The following is a 16,704-nucleotide window of genomic DNA, read 5'->3' as shown; positions in this document are numbered from 1 at the left end:
GGCCTTGTGATCTCTGGTCTAGGCGGGGCTGTAGCCTCCTGGTGGCCTTCTGCCTCCAGTTCAGTTCCCCAGATGACATCTCAGATTGCAGCAGAGGGGAGAGAGCTCCAAACAGAGGGGCTGGTGAGTCCAAGTCCTGGCTCTGCCACTGGCTTGCTGTGTGATGCTGGGCAAGTTACTTCCCCTTTCTGGACTTCAGTTTTCTCATCTACAAACTGAAGGGGTTAGATTTGATACCTGCCAACCAGACTATTCTGTGATCTGTGACTTGTAAGCACTTCCCTGATCAAGGACCTGCCATGGCTTCCGCTGCTGTCTAGAGAAAGTTCCAAAGAGCAGGCCCAAGGGAGTGAAACCCAGTCAGTACAGATCATAGGTTGGGACCCACACCCAGGCTCACAGTCCAGAGCATAGCCTGCAAAGTGCCTATTGCTTGGCTTGACACTCAGCAGCTCCCAAGATCCTCCAAGGCCTCCTCGGCCAGGGCCCCACCACAGCACAGCCTCTGTCTGTTCCCTCAGCCTGGAGCTTTCTTGCCACACAAGTGCACTTTGCATTTTTGCTTCTCTGCCTCTGTCACATTATTGCCTCCACCCAAACACCTTCACTGTCTTCTCTGTCCTTCAAGCCCTGCATCAAATGCCACTTCCTTCAGGAAGCCTTTGATCCTCCAACTCTCCCACGACCTTCCCTTCATCTGAACTCTCTTGCGGTCCTTTCCCATTAAAACTTACCCTTTTTTTTTTAAGATTTTATTTATTTATTCATGAGAGACACACACACACACACAGTCAGAGACACAGGCAGAGGGGGAAGCAGGCTCCACGCAGGGAGCCCGATGTGGGACTTGAACCCGGGACTCCAGGATCACACCCTGGGCTGAAGGCAGATGCTCAACCACTAGGCATCTCAAAACTTACCCTTTTGTATCTCACTCCTCTTTACAGTCCTACTTCCAGCCAGCTAGGCAAGGTAAGGGACTCATTGCTCTCTGCGCCTCATAGCAGAGACTCTGGAGAGAAAACCTCAATGCGGAGGAATAGATTTCATCTATCCACCCACCCACCTGTAGCCATCCATCCTACATTTGTTAAGTACCTCCTATGAACACAAATGATGGAATGATAGAAAAAGACCTGAGTTTGACTCAGAAAAAAATTACACCAGAAGGGAAGCCTGACTCAACCTGCAACAGAAGGAACCATGTGGGGTATCCGGGTGCAGGTGAGACAGGGCTGACCTCACTGGGGCCTCTACTCTCTCCAGAGTCTGAGATCTCTGCTGGAGAAGGAGCCTCATGGTTTCTCCTCACACAGGGCTAGTAGAGCTTCTGCTCTGTCCTCTCCCCCCCTAAGAGGGAGGTCTAGGAGGCTGGGAGAAAATGGTGGGAGGGGAGGCCAAGAGGTTTTCTTCCTCAAGTGCCTCCTGCCTCTTCTCTCGCTCCCCGAGACTGCAACAGCTTGGACACCAGGGGGCAGCATCGAGCTTTCCACAGCCCAGATTTGTCCGCTCGCAGATGCACAGTCACCAGGACTTTCCCAGCCTTAACTCAGTGGTCCAGATGGGAAAACTAGAGGTGGGGAGACTGGGATTGGGGAACACGGGAATAACGTGGCGGTTTCAACATTAGCAGATTATAAGAGATAGGGCGCAGAATTCTATTTTGTCTGAAATTAGCCTGGAGAAAGAGTGGCAGATACCAGCGCAAGGGGCCAAGGACATGGGAAGCCTCTCCTTGGGCCAGATTTCCCTCCAGGCTGTGCTTTCTCTTGTTTCTCCTGAACTGATATTTGGGTCAAAACTGCCTTCCTCCCCAGCTCCAGCTTCAGCTCCTGTACTGAGCTGTAACCTCTCACTACCTGCCAGCATCGTCTTCAGCTAAAATCAGCCCTGGTCTGCGTGACTGTGGGCAGGTCACTGGCTTCCTCAGGGCCTCTTCCCGTAGTGGCTGAGGCCGTGGGTGGGTGCGCATGGGATGCCCAGGGACAGGGCATTGCCTCCTTCTCCCCTTCCCACTCCTGTTACTTCCGTTGCAGAAGGCTTGGCCTGGACACACGTGTCCCGCTTCCGGATCAGCCTGCCCAGGAGCAGTGGGGAAGTCCCCCAGCTTCTTTGAGCCTGCTTCTTCTGTGAGGTGGAAATGACTACATCTGCCCCAGCCACCAGATGAGACGGATCCCCAGAGGGTGGAAGCCGGGTGGGAGAGGACTCGGGGTCCCCTCCCAGCCTGGGAGTCACTGCAGGTTGAGAGGCTGCCTCCGGTCTGGTGTCAGTGTCCAGAATTCACCTTGGAAAGCCAGCTCCTCCTGGAGGAGCCTGAGAGCAATAGTGGGTCACTCCGGGGAGGAATTTAGCTTTGAAACCGGAGAATTAGGAAGTCTGAGTGGCTCAGTGGGTTAAGCGTCTGCCTTTGGCTCAGGTCATGATCCCAAGGTCCTGGGATTGAGCCCAGCGTCAGGCTCCCTGCTCAGTGGGGAGTCTGCTTCTGCACTTTCCTTGCTTGTGAGGAAGGAAGGAAGGAAGGACGGAAGGAGGGGCAGCCCAGGTGGCTCAGCGGTTTAGCGCCGCCTTCATCCCAGGGCGTGATCCTGGAGACCCTGGATCGAGTCCCACATCGGGCTCCCTGCATGGTGCCTGCTTCTCCTTCTGCCTATGTCTCTGCCTCTCTCTCTCTCTCTCTCTCTGTGTGTCTCTATGAATAAATAAATAAATAAAATCTTAAAAAAAAAAAAGGAAGGACGGAAGGAAGGGAAAGAAAAAGAAAGAAAGGAAGAAAGAAAAGAAAAGTAAGAAAGAGAAAAGAAAAGAATTCCAGTGGGACGGGGTGTCTACAAAGCCTGGCACGGAGGCTCCCGCCTGGGACCCTTTGGGAAGGGGGTGCCCTGAGCTCTGGTCTTGATCCCGCGCTGGGGGCGCAGGTAGGAGCTCGCCTCTCCCGGGGCCTCAGTTTCCCCCGCGGCTGCGCGGGTGGGGGGCCGCGTGTCTGCCCGCCCCCTCTGCCCTCGGCAGGCTCCGCCAGCAGCCTCTCCGCCAACCCCGTCCCCAGCGCGGTCCCGGGCACCCGGACCCGGCGGAGCCCCCCAGCCCCGCCGCCCCCGCTCCCGCCCCCGCCCCCGCCCCGCGCCTCCCCGGGCGCCCGCATTAAAGCGCATATGCAAGCCATGAATTATCAACTGAAAGGAGTCAATTACCGGCTCTAAAAACGAGTGTCTGCGCCCGGAGCGCCCGGGGCCATCCGCCTATTTACGGAGCGATCTCCCCCGCCCGGCCTCGGGAGGGCTCGGCGGCGAGAGCTGGAGCCCGACACCGCGCGGGAGAGAGCCGCGGGGACCCGGAGGTGGAGGCCTGGACCAACGCGCAGAGGCTCGGGCCAGGCAAAGGCGGCTGGGCTGGGTCCCTCCTCTCCCGAGAGTCGGGGGTGGGGGAGTCGGGGGGAGCGGGGAGCGGCCAGAACCTCAGAGGCCCCGTTTCCCCTCCCCCGTCTGTGTGTAGGGACCCTAGGCCTCCAGGGCTGGGGGAGACCGGACTGCTGGTCCGAGCTCTTGGGGGGGAAGGTGGGGAGCACAGTTCCGGCAGGAAACCGGGGAGCAGGCTGGGGCGTTGTCCAGCGTGGAGGTGAGCTGGCCAGCGTGACCATCAGAAGAGGAGGAGAGGTGAGGAACAGGCCCAAAGTGAGGCTAGAGTCTGACTTGGGGGTGTCTGCAGAGCCCCAGGATTGAGAGAGGGGTGGTGAAACCACCCTCAGTGGACTCTGGAAGTCCTGTCTGCCCCACAGGCTCTCACCCAAGCGGCTCCCTTCCCTGGAAATGCTTCACCTCCTGGCCTCTCCAGCGCCTGCACCTGCCTCAGCCCAGCACACACCCCGTTCTGTCGCAGGATCCAGGCCCAACTTCTCCAGCAGACCCTGAACTGGGGTGAGGCAGGGCCTTGCCTACCTGGGTCCTCTGGAGGGAGCTACCTGGAGCTACCGAAGCGTTTGTTGAACAAGTGAATGGAGGGGTGAGCTTTGTTGAACAAGTGAATGGAGGGGTGAGCTGGCTAGAGGGGACCTTGGCTTGGACTGAGGCTGTAACCAAGGCTCAGGGTTCAGAGGGCAGGGCTGCATGTAAAGCACTCTGTACAGATCAGTGGAAAGCTTCAAGCCACCCTCATGCTGGAGTGAAGTCACAGAAACTGAGTCCAGCTGTTGCTATGCAGGGCTTGGGGGAGAACAGGGGAGGGAGGAGCAGGGGCAGGAGGGTAGGGGTGGTGGTGGGAGGGGTGGTGGTGGGTGGGTTGGCGGAAGCTGAGGCCCAGCTCACCAGCACCAGTAAGTTGCAGCCAGAGCCCCCAGGGCTTGTACTTCTGGTTCTTGGCATCCTAGGCCTCTCCTGGAGGCAGTAGGGACAGGAAACCCCCAGGAACTCTGAAGAAGGAGCAGGGTCTGAGATGGGACAGAGGGAAGAGTCTGGGCTTGGGCATCAAAGCCTCTCCTAGCTGTGTGACCTGGGGCAAGTCCCTTCACTTCTGAGCCTCAAGTTCCTTAATCTGGAACACTGGAACACTTTCTTTCTTTCTTTTTTATTTTTATTTATTTATTCATGAGAGAGAGAGAGAGAGAGAGAGGCAGAGACATAGGCAGAGGGAGAAGCAGGTTCCCCACAAGGAGCCCTGTGTGGGACTCGATCCAGGACCTGGGACCACACACTGAGCCGAAGATAAGACACTCAACTGCTGAGCCACCCAGGCGTCCCTAGGACACTTTCTAAGAATGTTCTCACGTGTACATAGCACTCTCCCAAGAGGGAAAGTAAAGAATAAGAACGGCTACTATATTGAGGCCTACAAGGTGCCAAGTACTATGATTAGTGGATTATCCCTTTCTGCCTCCCAACCACTTCCCCATGATGTGAAATCACTTTGCGGACAGGGAAACATGAAGAGAGACTGGGATTGGGAAGCAGTAGCATCAAGGGTTGAAGCCAGGTCTGATTCCAGAGCTTCCTTAACCCCTCCGCTACAGGACCTCCCAGACGAGGTCCAGTGTGACCCCTGCCCGGTTCCCTCAGCCCTGCCAGTGTGAATGAGCCCAGAGTTACAGAAGGGACAAGCTGCATAGTGGGCAGGACAGCTCAGGTCCAGCAGAGGCAGCCCCTTGGGTCCTGTTCCCACCATGGCGTGGGCCGGGCGTCTGGCCTGACAAGTCTGCAGCCCTACCATGCCATTATCGGGCTGCCAGAGGGGGTGTCTGCAAGCGCCAATGCTGGGGTTCCCGCGACCGCTCGCCTATTAGTAGCTGGTGGCTTCACAATGATTTATTGGGGCTTCTTCATTTCCCCTTGGTCTGCTATAAACATATTTATACCACCAGAGTGACCAATAAATTTCCCTTATGAATCCTGTTATCTCCCCCATTAACCATCCGTCACCTTTTATGCGGCCACAATGGGCCGGGCCAGGGCAAGGGGGCTGGGTGGGAGGCCTGAGGCCAGCACAGCCCATGGGCCCAGTGAACTCTTCACCTCCCCCACTGCTCCCCAGACAGTGGCCGTTGCTGCCTTGGAGCAGGATGAGGATATGGGCCTTGGAACAGACTGGACGGCCCCTTTGAAATGTGGCTTCCTCCTGGTTCTCAGAATAGGGTAAGTGCCTCTAGGGACTCACCTGCGTCTCTCCCCTGTAGCTCTGGCTTTGTCACTTCTAAGTGAGCAAGAGTCTTCTGAAGCTGCTGCCACTGCCCTTCCTCTTCTCTCTATCCTAAGCTCTCACCCTCATCCCTCCAAGGACAGCAGAAAGCTAAGACACAGATGTGGTGCCAGAGGGACTGAAGCCAGCACCCTGGCATTTGCTGAGCACCTCCTCTGTGCTAGGCACTTTGTATCTGTGATTTCCTGGGACCCTCACCGTGGATTACCATGGAATCCTGGAGCCAGACCGTTATAGCTCCGTTTGCCAGATGAGGAAATAAAGCTCAGAAACATTCAATGAAGAGCCTAAGGTCACCTAGCCAAGGGGCAGAGCTGTGATCTGGGGCCTTTTGGGTTGAAAGCTTGTGCTTCCAACTACTGCATTCGGTCACCTCTTCAGATGCCCTGGGCTAGGAGGGGTTAGTCCAAGAAGTCTGTCAGGGACAGGGCTGCAGGGCAGGGGAGAAAGGAGAAGAGAGGGGAAGGATGGGGCCTCAGTGGTAAGCTGGCAGGGAGAAAGGGGCAGAGCTGTGGAGGGGAAAGTGGCCTCGGGCCCCTATTCTCAGTCAAGCTGCTGGGAGGGAGGTGAGGTCTCTAAGAACCCTAAGCCACCTGTTCTGCCCACACTTGGCAGGACCAGGGGCCTGGCGCATGGTCAGGACTAGTAGACCACAGCTTGGCTCGGTCCTCAGCTTACGTCGAGGGCAAGGCCCAACCTTCTCTAGGCTTCAGCCTTCTTCCAGAGCCAAGGCATGCAGGGTTCTGCCCTTTGAATACCCGATATGTCGATATGTCGGCCTTCTCAGGAGATGGCTGTGTGCGTGTATGTGTGTGTGTGTGTATGTGTATGCATGTGTATGTGTGTGTCGGGGGGGGGGGGTTCCTTTTCTTTCACCTTCACCCACAGAGTCAGCCAGAGCTGCTGAGAGCTCCTGGGAGTTAAGACGACCCACGTTCTCCAATGGAGAAGAATCTCAAGACTTAGACCAAAGTCTACCCTGAGTCCTGGCATCGCTTCTCTGGCCCAAGGAGAATGGGCACAGGTAGGCGTTATTATTCCCATTTTACAGATGGGAAAACTTAGACCCAGAGGAGGAAGGAATCTGAGCAAAGAACAGCCCTGGGTTAAGACTTGGTGACGAGGAGGGGACTCAGCAGCATTAGGGCCAGGAGGCCGCAGAATGGGGCTGAACAGGGGGGTGGAGTGTAGTCTGCGGGGTCTGGGGTGGCCACGGGTCACGGTGGGGATTGGTCAGCTCTCTCAAGGATGTCTAATTACTCTTGTCTTCAGTAACACCCTGGTGTAGGGGTGGCTAGGGCAGCGTGGACTCTGGGCTTAGCACCCCAAGGAAACAGGTTCTCCCCTGACTTCCAGAAGGTGCGGGGAGGTCGGTCTGGCCATTCCCCTCCCTCCTGGTCCAGAGGGGGTGGTTCCAAGACCTAGTCCGTCTACTTGGCTCCCCCCACCCCAGCACCTTCAAAACAGCTGGGCTGGGAGGAAGGAGATCCGCCCTGCGACCCCAGCCTCTTCCCTTCCACAATGTCTCACTCAGCTTGCAGACTGGCGGCTGCCAGGCCCCGGGGACACCCTGAAGGGGGCGCCGGCTGGGAGCCCGGCAGGCCCCGCAGCCACACGACCACCTGCCCCGTCTGGCTCGATCTGGCTCCTCTCACCTGCTCGTCTTCCCCTCCTCCCGTTCACCCTCTGTATCCTCCCCACTGCCTGTCGGTCGGTCTGCGCGTCTGTCTTTCCCGGGGCTGGCAGCCCGCTCCCGTCCTCTCCGCAAGGTTGGAGGGAGGGGAGCAGGGCTGGGAGTGCGTGTGAGAGCCAGCCAGCAGGGCTCCCCCCCTGCTCCTGCACACTCACACACGCACACACTCTCTCCCTCAGTCATTTTCAATGTCATAAATTTCCCCGTCTCTCTCCTCCACTTGCTATTACCTGCGCCTCCGTCACCGCGCTCGCTCCCAGATGGGCTAGGCCATCTCCGCTCCGCAAATGACTCCGGGAGAGAGAGGCAGGGAAGGAGGGAGAGAAAGGAGCCGGGAGAGGCGTGGAGAGAAGAAGGAAGGCAGCCCGCAGAAGGCCGGAGAGGGAAGCAGAGAGGGAGAGAGGAGCCCCCAGAGGGCTCACAGCCCCCCTTCCCCCTCCCCCAAGTACAGAAAGCCGCTGCCATGGGGCTCCGGGTGCCAAGGCAGGAGGGGCTGGGGCCGAGTCTAGGGGTGGAGTCGGGTCCCCCAGCTCTGCCCCCCACCCAGTGGCACTTGCTGCAAGTCCTGTCCCTCCACACACTTCCCACAGGCACCTGTGTGTGCCAGCGCCGTGCTAGTGGCGAACCAGACACCCGGGGTTCCTCCCGTGTGGCTCCCAGCCAAGGGGACACGTGGACCGGGAGGTGAACCCCCGGCCTTACTGTGTACTAGGCTTTATGGGATCCTCTGGCAGGAGGGGGGTGGTGTAGGGTAATCTGTGCCTCTCCCTTGGTATCTGAGTGGGGGGCGGTGGAGGCTGTCTCCAGGAGCTGGCTTCTTGCCACCAGTGAAGCTCCCTCCTACATTCATTCATAGCTTCGCAGGAGCTCTTGGCTTCCTCAGGACTGGTTCTTGGGATGAGAACAAAGCTGGGAAGACTCAGTGGTCTGGGAGAAGGAGCTTGTCCGGGAGACCCCATAGGATGGAGAGTGAGGCGGAAGAGAGGTACAGGTGGGGCTGGTGTGGCAGGACTGGGGAGAGTGTGGACAGGGAACCCAGGGCGCCCAGACGCTGCTAGGAGGGACTCAATGAAACACCGGTTGGCTTTCCTGCTGCTACTGCTGGTGGTAGTATTAATGATGGCATGTGTGGGAGCTGCTCATGGTACTGGGGGGACTTGGACCCCAGGCCTAAGATGCTACCAGAACCCCCCCTCCTAGAAGGTTTCCTGCTTGTACTCTCAACACCTCTAATTTCTTGTAAAAATGCAGACGTGACCATATCACTCTCTTGGTTCAACCTTCTGATGGCTCCACATCTCACTGGAAGCGACCCCTAAACTCCTCACCCTGGTTCCTGAGGCCAGTCTGTTCTAGCACCATCCCCTCCTGCTGCTCCCCTGACTTCTCTCTGACAGGGCCCAGACTAGGCCCAGAGCCTTTGCACTCTCTGTTGCATTCCTCCCTCAGCTCAGATATCATCTGCACAGAGGAGCCAACCCTGACCACCTGCCCCGTCTAATGATGGGTTACTCCATTAACTCTATTGTAGTCTTTTGAGTATTTATTTTGTGGCACTTTTTTACATTGTGTCATTATTTGTTTACTTACCTGTTTACTCCTTTAGTGTCTGTTTCCTCTGGTGGCTGGACCTTGCATGTTTGTTCTGTTCTTCAAAGACAGTAAGTACCAACGATGAGCCCAATGAATGATGGGACGAATGATGTTGATGTAGATGTATCCTCCTCACCTTGGTTTGGATTGGGATGGATATTGGGATGGATGAGGCCAGGCTGGTGGTCTCAGGTTTGCTGTCTACCTGGCAAATTTGAAATCCCAGTGTGCTAGATTCCATTCCAACAGGGAGAGGCATCTTGCCCTGGTACTAGGAATTTAACCTGTAAACAGGGTTGGGCCTCATCGAAGGATTTCCCTCTACTAGAGCCCACCCACCAGAGCCCCTCCATCTGTGGCAACCAGACATGCACCTTCACAGACACACAGATGCACACGCACACACCACAGGCATCCTTACACCCCTGTACAGAGCGGCCTAAAATAAGGCACACTCACATACACGCTCAGGAGCCCCCGTGGATGTCTGGACACACCAAGGCATGCAGGGGAGCAAGCCCCATTACCCATATCCCTGCACCCACCAGATACCACCCTACAGGTATATCTGTGAACAGACGTACCATAAACACACATACCCACAAACATGTACCAACACAGTTAACTACTAAGATGACATCAGTGGAGAAGACACCTGTTTGCTTGCTTACTGACGCAGGAGTCTACACCGTGGAGTAACAGACGGGCCTGTTAGCTGCCCTCCAGCACGGGTGCCCTATGTTGAGTGAGCCACACCTTCCCACCTCATTCCTCACCTCCCCGGCTCCACTGCCCCAGCCCTCGTGGTCTGGGGAGAGGCTTGGCGGGCTCCAGCAGACTCAGTCTGTGGCCAGAGGCAGGGCTCAGCTGGAGCTGGGTCAGGAGTTGGTCTGTGGCCAAGGTCAAGGTTCACTGGGTGACTGGGGTCAGGCTCATCTGGGACCAAGGTCAAAGGTCAATCAGAAGCTGAGATTTCCTTCATGTCCTATGTCTTGGCTCACAGGTGTATCCCCCCCCCCCAACTATATGCCATCCCCAGGAGCTGCTGGTGGGGACAAGACTCAGGGTCCTTATCCTGCGTGGGCCTCTGTGGCTGGTGGAGGGGGGGCAGGTGGGGACCGGCTGGGCAGATAGCTGTGAGGTACGTTTCCATCTCCGCGGGTCGGGCGGGCGAAGCCATTTCCAATCTGCTCTCTATCATTTTCAATATCATTAATCCCAGACACTCTATTTTCCATGCCTGCGCAGCCAGGCCCCCGAGTGTGCGCCGTGTAAAGTGACACATATTCATCACCGGCTCGTGGCGCCGGCGCCGACGCTGATACAATATTAGTGTTGCCCCCCCGCTCGGGGCCCGCTCCGCCCGGCTCCCCGATGGCACGAATCCATCACCTGGAGCCCGTGTCACTTTCCCCAGCAGCCACATTTGTTTGGGCACTTAGGAGGTAATTGTGGCACATTAGCTGGGGCGGGGAAGGGCGCTGGGTCCTCAGGAGGAGGGGCAGCCGAGGCATCTTCCACGGCCTGAGCCCACCCTGGCCTGGTGCTGCTCTTGGCTCGGGCTGGGGTCCCAGGAACCCGGGCTCTTGCTCAGCCTCGGAGGAGGTGGCTCAACGAAGGGTCCCATGTGGGGGAGGTGGACTTGGGCCCCAATCGGGAAGTCTCAGCAGGGTTCTTCCGCTCCCCTGTGAGCCCCAACACTGGGGCTTGGTCTACATGGGGTCCCAAGCTTGGAGGTGATGGCTTTGCAATCTTTTTTTTTTTTTTTTTTTTGCCAACCAGTCCATATCCTAGCCCTGGGACTCGGGATGTGGCGATCCCAGCCCTCCTGGCTCCATTTCAAGTCACATTTGGGAGAGGTCAGTGGGAGGGGGAGCAGGAAGGAGGTGGCACTGCCCAGCCCTTGAGAGCCCAACTGTGAGGGAAAATCTGGCACTGCCCTGGGAACCTGGGTCTGAGAGGGGGTGACATGGCCCAGCCCTTGGGAGCCCTGTCTGGATCTAGGAGGAGGAGAATGTCACCAGCCTGAGCAGTAGGGCACAGTGCTTTTGGGAAGACTGCCTGGAGGTGGTGAGCCAGACATCTAGGGATAGCCTCTGGCCACCGGGAGGCCCCGAGTGGCTGCGGTGCCGGGAGGAGCAGCAGCCGGGGTCACTGATCTGGGCAGAGGCCAGGCCGTGCTGGGGCCTGGGTTCTCCCTCCACAGTCTGCAGGGCTAACACCCATTAACCTCGTCAGCAGACAAATTGCCCGTCTTGTCAAATTCCCATTTAAAATGCAAACTCGATTTGACAGAGTAAACGGAGCGGAGGTGGGAGCGGATAATCCAGTGGAAGCTCATTAGCAGGGCCCAATGAGAGGGGCCTGCCAGGAGAGCCTAACAAACCTGCCCTGATGAACTCCCAGCCTTTTAACATCCCACCACCTGCTCAACGCCCTGACTTGCCCGCCCTACTGCCTAACCCCCTCAAGGGGTCTGAGGCGCCAGCTGCTTGCTAGCACCTCTGGGAAGGTGCATCCAAGAAGCAAACAGAGCGGGAATCAGCCTCTGCCCCTCTGTCCACTCGGTGGCCTCCGGCAGCAACAACAGCAACCATGTGCCCCCCGACCTGGGTTCCCAGTGGAACCCTGTACATATATTCTCCTCCCTGGCCTCCCCTTCCCCTGGCCTTCACTTCCTGTGAGTTGGTATTATTAACCCATCGACAAATGAGAAACTCCAGGAGGTTGCCCCATAGTAGGCAGGCCAGGCCGAGCGTGGATTCGATCCCCAGCCCATCAGACCCCAGTAATTTACACTTGTAACCACTGCACTACTTTGCCTTCCCGAATTGTGAATGGCTGTCCTGCCCTCTCCGCGTCCCTGGCTTCAGTGCTGTCACTAGCTGTGTGGGTCTAGGAAAAGTGACTTCCCTTTGAGCCTCATTTTTCTCACCGGTAAAAAAAATGGGCAAACAACTGCTGCCCAGCCCGAGGGGTAGGATAAGGAGAATTTTAGTAGTACTTGGTTTAATGAATACTCATTACCAACCCCCAAATATCTGCAGATAACTTAGCCCTAAAGGGAGGCGTCCTGGGGCAGGGGAAGGTCTCGCCCACCAGGCCACTCCTGTCCTGTGCTGCAGGCGCTGCAACCTGTTTCTAATAGTTGAAATATTGGTTAAGAGGCCCTGGAAGGCAGCCTCCAACAGCCAATGGGCTATTGCTCCACCTTGCCTCTGGGGCACCCTCGTGTCGCTCCCCCCGCCCCCAGATACTCATAGAGCCCCTGAACCAGACGGGGGCTGCACCTGTCCCGGCCCCCACATGGAGTGCCATGCTGTCTAGCTGTGCTGGGTGACCTTGGGTGGGGGTCCTCACTGGGTCTCATTGCCTGTTGCTAGCCTCACAGCAGGGGTCTCCCCACCCCCAATCTCTGTCCCCCACCCCTCCAGTCCTTGCAGGCACCAAAGCAATGGGTCTGAATCCCGGCACTTGCCCACCACGACCCCTTACTCTTCCCCCGTAAAGTCCACATTCCTCAGCTGGCGCTCAAGGCCCTACACGATCTGATCTTAGTTTACCCTTCCCGTCTCTCTCATGGCACAGAGTGTCCTGAACTCTCCTGTTCGCCTTTGCCAGGCTGTGCATGGCACTACCTCTAGACTCAGCACCCGCCCTAGAGGGTCCTCTTCCTCTTCAGAACTTCTTCACCCCCTGTCGTCCTTGCCTGACTCCAGCAGTGACCTGAAGGAGACCCCCTGGGAGACTCTGGACCTTGTCTGGGGGTGGGGCCGGGGGGTAGGGGTGGGCTGCAGAGGAGGAGAGGCTGGGGTGGGGGCTGTTCTCGGCCTCCCTCCGGTTGTCTGCAGAACCATCCTCTGAGGCTGGCCTAATTCCCTTCAGAGCCCGGCTCCCATCTTCAGGGTGGTGCTTAGGGAGCTGAGAGCCCAACGTTAATGCCTAAGAAAGTCGTGGGTGGATTAGAAAGCGAGGGGGATTAGGGCCAGAGCTGGTAGCTGATGCAGGAGGGAGCCCCTCCTCCTGAGGAAGAGGAGGCTAATCCTGCTTAGTGACTGAGGAGCCTACCATGCTGAGGAGGGGCCTTCCCTTCTACTCAGGCTGCCCAGACCTGGCCAGCTCGCCAGCCCTGGCCCAGCCCAGGCGGCAGCAGCATGAAGACCCCTCTCACCAGCTCTTTCTTCCGAACTTCTGGTCCGCTGGTGTCCCCCCAGGCCATCTCTGCCTTGTCCCTCATGCTACCCTAGACCTCTCTGTGACCCCAAACCTCTTCATCCCTATACCCCCATTCAAAGTGCTTCATGTAGCCACCCCCAGACTTACATGACTACACACTGAGCCACACACTGAGCCACCCCACCGAGACTCCTGCTGCCCCTGCATCTGTGCTGCCTGGAAAGTCTGTGTGGACGCTGCTGGGCTGCCCAGTGTCCTCATTCCTGTGGCCACCGGGGGCCGGCTACTCATGGCTCATGGTCAACTTCCTCATGGGGGAATGGGCCTCAGTTGCCCCACCCAAGGCTATGCCCTTTCCCTGGGATGACTGGTCAGCGCGGGAGTACAAGGTCTGGCCCCTTACCTCAAGCTTCCCATGGGACCGGCTGAGGCCACTGTTGCCCCAGCGCCACGGCTGGACCTCTCCCTCTGCCCTCCCTGCTGCTTCGCACGCTTGGTCCCCAGAGCACGCCCCAGCAAGCCTCTTCTCCCTCTGGTCTCCTTAGGACGTCTTGCCCTTCGCTGGCTTTCTGAGTCTCACAGTTGAGGATGGAAGATGAAGTTGGCCACTGAAGGGCCTGGGGTTAGGAGCTCCTGAGCTCGATGCCCACAGTCAGCCAGGCAAGGGCCAGCAGCAGCATCCTCCTTCCCTGAGGATGGACCCTGCGGGGGATGGGGCCCTGGGTTTCCGTGGTGTAGGCCATCCTGTGGACTGAGCCGGGAGGGAGGGCTTGCCCCAAAGACCCAGCCTGGGGTCTTGGCCTGAAAGAGGAAGCAAGAGAAGGAAGCCCGCTCTGAGATTTTAATCTGAGTGGGGAGGCAGGTCACTTCCTGTGAGCCTGGTCTGAGAGGAGAAGTACAACTTTGACTTGGGAGCCCAGTCTGAGGGGGAAGGACAGAAGGACAGCATGTTAAGAGCTGAGTTTGAGGGATCCCTGGGTGGCGCAGCGGTTTGGCGCCTGCCTTTGGCCCAGGGCGCGATCCTGGAGACCCAGGATCGAATCCCACGTCGGGCTCCCGGTGCATGGAGCCTGCTTCTCCCTCTGCCTATGTCTCTGCCTCTCTCTCTCTCTCTCTCTGTGTGTGTGTGACTATCGTAAATAAATAAAAATTAAAAAAAAATATTTAAAAAAAAAAAAGAGCTGAGTTTGAGGAAGTAGAGCAGGCTGTGGGCCAAGAGGCAGTCCGTGCCCCGCCTGCCTGCTCCCAGGGCCTTTCGCCACTCGGTCAGCCCAGGTCCTCCTTTGCCAGGCCTGGCCTACCTTCCAAGGGGCCAGCCAGCCGGTGCGGTGCCTGACTGTGGGAGGACCGACTTTCTAAGTTAATGACCCGGGTGTGCATGAGAGGAATAGGAAGGACGCCTACTACCTGGCTCCTTAGCTCCATGAGGCTTGAAGCCGTGACATGAGGGGATAGAGCACATCCTGGATGCAGGGCCTCTGAGAGATTCTGGTCCTTGGGTAACTCGGGAGCAGGGGCAGGGAACTGGAACTGGACGGATTGACCTCTGAGCCAGTTTGGGATGCGGGGGTCAGTTGGGGGGGAATGCTCCCACTCTGTTCCCTACCTCTGATGGACAAATGCTAATGACATTACCAGCGATTGACCAAAAACGAATAAATAATTCAGTCTGGCCTGAAAATGGGAGAAAAGTACTTAAATGCTATTGACAAGCCAGTCCCTGGCCTCATTACCCATGCAGACTCAGGCCTTCACATCGACCATACCCCCCAATTCCTTCAAACCCCACTGTGGGCAGCCTTAGGCCTCCCTCCCACCAGCCTGGCCTAAGTTGAGAGTGTGGAGGGTGACCTGAGGAGACCAGGGAGAGAGTGGAGGCTTGTGGCCAGAGGCACCCCTAGAAAGGACCCCAAGCAGTCTCTCAGGTCCTTCCCCACTCCTCAGCCCCTCGAAGCAGCTTCTGTCCCCAGGAAGGGTGGCCCTGGCCAGTCTCTCTCCAGCTCAGCCCCAGGTGTGCATGTACAGGGAGCACAGGCGTGTTTGCACATGCACAAGCAGAGCCCAGCAGCTGCTGCATCCTCTTCCAGGACAAGAGGAGTGGTGACCCCCGGGGCAGCTGTCAGTCACTGCACTCTCAGGGGTGCAAACTCATTAAACGTTTCCCTGCCTTGTCAGAGGGGCCCCCGAGTCCCCAAGTCAGGCCTGGGGAAGAAGAGGAGGAGGAAGAGGAGGAGGAGGAGGAAGAGGAAACAAATGTGCAGCTGATCCTTTAAAAGCACATCCTGTATTTCTGACCCCTGGAGAAGATGAGGGGATTATGGAGGGTGGGGATTATCGGGGGAAGGGCCTCACCATGGGTTCCTCCTGAGTCCGGATTTCCAGCTCCCAAGTAGCACATGGACCTCCCCCCAACCAGTAACTTTGCAAAACAGAACATTTCATGTTCTCTTAGAGTCTTCCTCTCTCTTCCTTGGCTGTCTGGGCCTGACTCCCCTTCCTGGGGGCTCCTCTGGTATCATCTGGTCTCTTCAGGGGAGCCCTAGAGAGGCTATCATTCCTCTAGTCCCATCCCTCCTGCCCACATGCTTGTACTAGAGTCAGGAGCCTCCAAAAGGCTCAAAGCGAGAAGCGAAGCCAGAGAATGGGGAGCCTCAGAGGTCCTGCAGCCCAGCAGGCAAGCTGCCTCCTGCTGGGCAGCTCTGGAGCAGGATGGGGTGTGGGGAATGTGGGAGGGAGGACTGTGAGGTAGGCCTGGAGGTCCAGGATGCTTCAGAGGGTCGTAGGGTGCGCTTCAGCACAGCCCAGGATCTAGTTCTCAAAGGGACCCCATTCTTTGTGAGCCAAATAATTTGCTCCTGGGTGTGGGCAGAAGCTCTAGTGGTCCTCCCTGCCTATCACAGGTAGCTCGATTGCCCTCTCACTTCCTTTGGAGACAGGAACCCCCACGCTGCAGTGTGTAGGGTTCTGGCTGGGGTCACCAGTCCTGGCTTCTCTCCTGGGCTCCTCCCTGCTGGGATCAGAATCCTGCCCTGACTAGGGCCTGAACTTCCCCAGCCCAGCTTCTCCCTTCCACCTCCCCCACTCCACAAAGCCCAAGGGCTCCTCAGCGTTCCCAGGGACAGAACCCCCACCCACACCCCTCTCGAGTGAGCTGAAAAACTGCTTCCTGCTCCCTTTCTCCTCAGTGTCTCTTCCCCCACTGGAGTCCCACGGGGAGTCATTTATCCGGATCGACTGGCTCTCCTCTGTGCAAACATCTGCAGGAGCATTAACAAGCCTAAAACCCAATTAGCCTTCAATTACTCAGGCCTCAGCCAGATTTTCTGTGATGGGGACAGGGGTAAGGAATGTGTCTGGGCACTTCCTGGTTGGAAGCCACCCTCCTTCCTGGAGGCCACCCCCCATGCACCACTACTCCTGCCCCAGCCATTCTGCTTCCTAAGGCCTCTCCTGGGCCTTACTACCTTCTTGTCTTCCTTCCTCCTGCCCTCCCTTCCTCACTCCTCTTAGAAAATCATTGTTCTCAAGTGTACATAACTAATACATGGTTCAAAAAA

The 16,704-nt window shown here is 57.4% G+C and overlaps 1 long non-coding RNA gene across 1 annotated transcript in view; it reads left to right on the top strand.

Annotated features, from left to right (window-relative positions):
- The first annotated feature begins 5,482 nt into the window (after positions 1-5,482).
- LOC102152650 overlaps positions 5,483-16,704 on the top strand; it is a 29,309-nt gene continuing 18,087 nt past the window's right edge. The window contains exons 1-2 of the long non-coding RNA XR_005370270.1: positions 5,483-5,621; positions 6,574-6,709. This is a non-coding gene — a long non-coding RNA (uncharacterized LOC102152650). The remainder of the gene's footprint in view (positions 5,622-6,573; positions 6,710-16,704) is intronic.

Source organism: Canis lupus, chromosome 15 (assembly GCF_011100685.1).
Source record: "Canis lupus familiaris isolate Mischka breed German Shepherd chromosome 15, alternate assembly UU_Cfam_GSD_1.0, whole genome shotgun sequence".
NCBI lineage: Eukaryota > Metazoa > Chordata > Mammalia > Carnivora > Canidae > Canis > Canis lupus.
The sequence above is the reverse complement of the archived record's forward strand: the minus strand, read 5'-3'. Positions and strand labels throughout refer to the sequence as shown.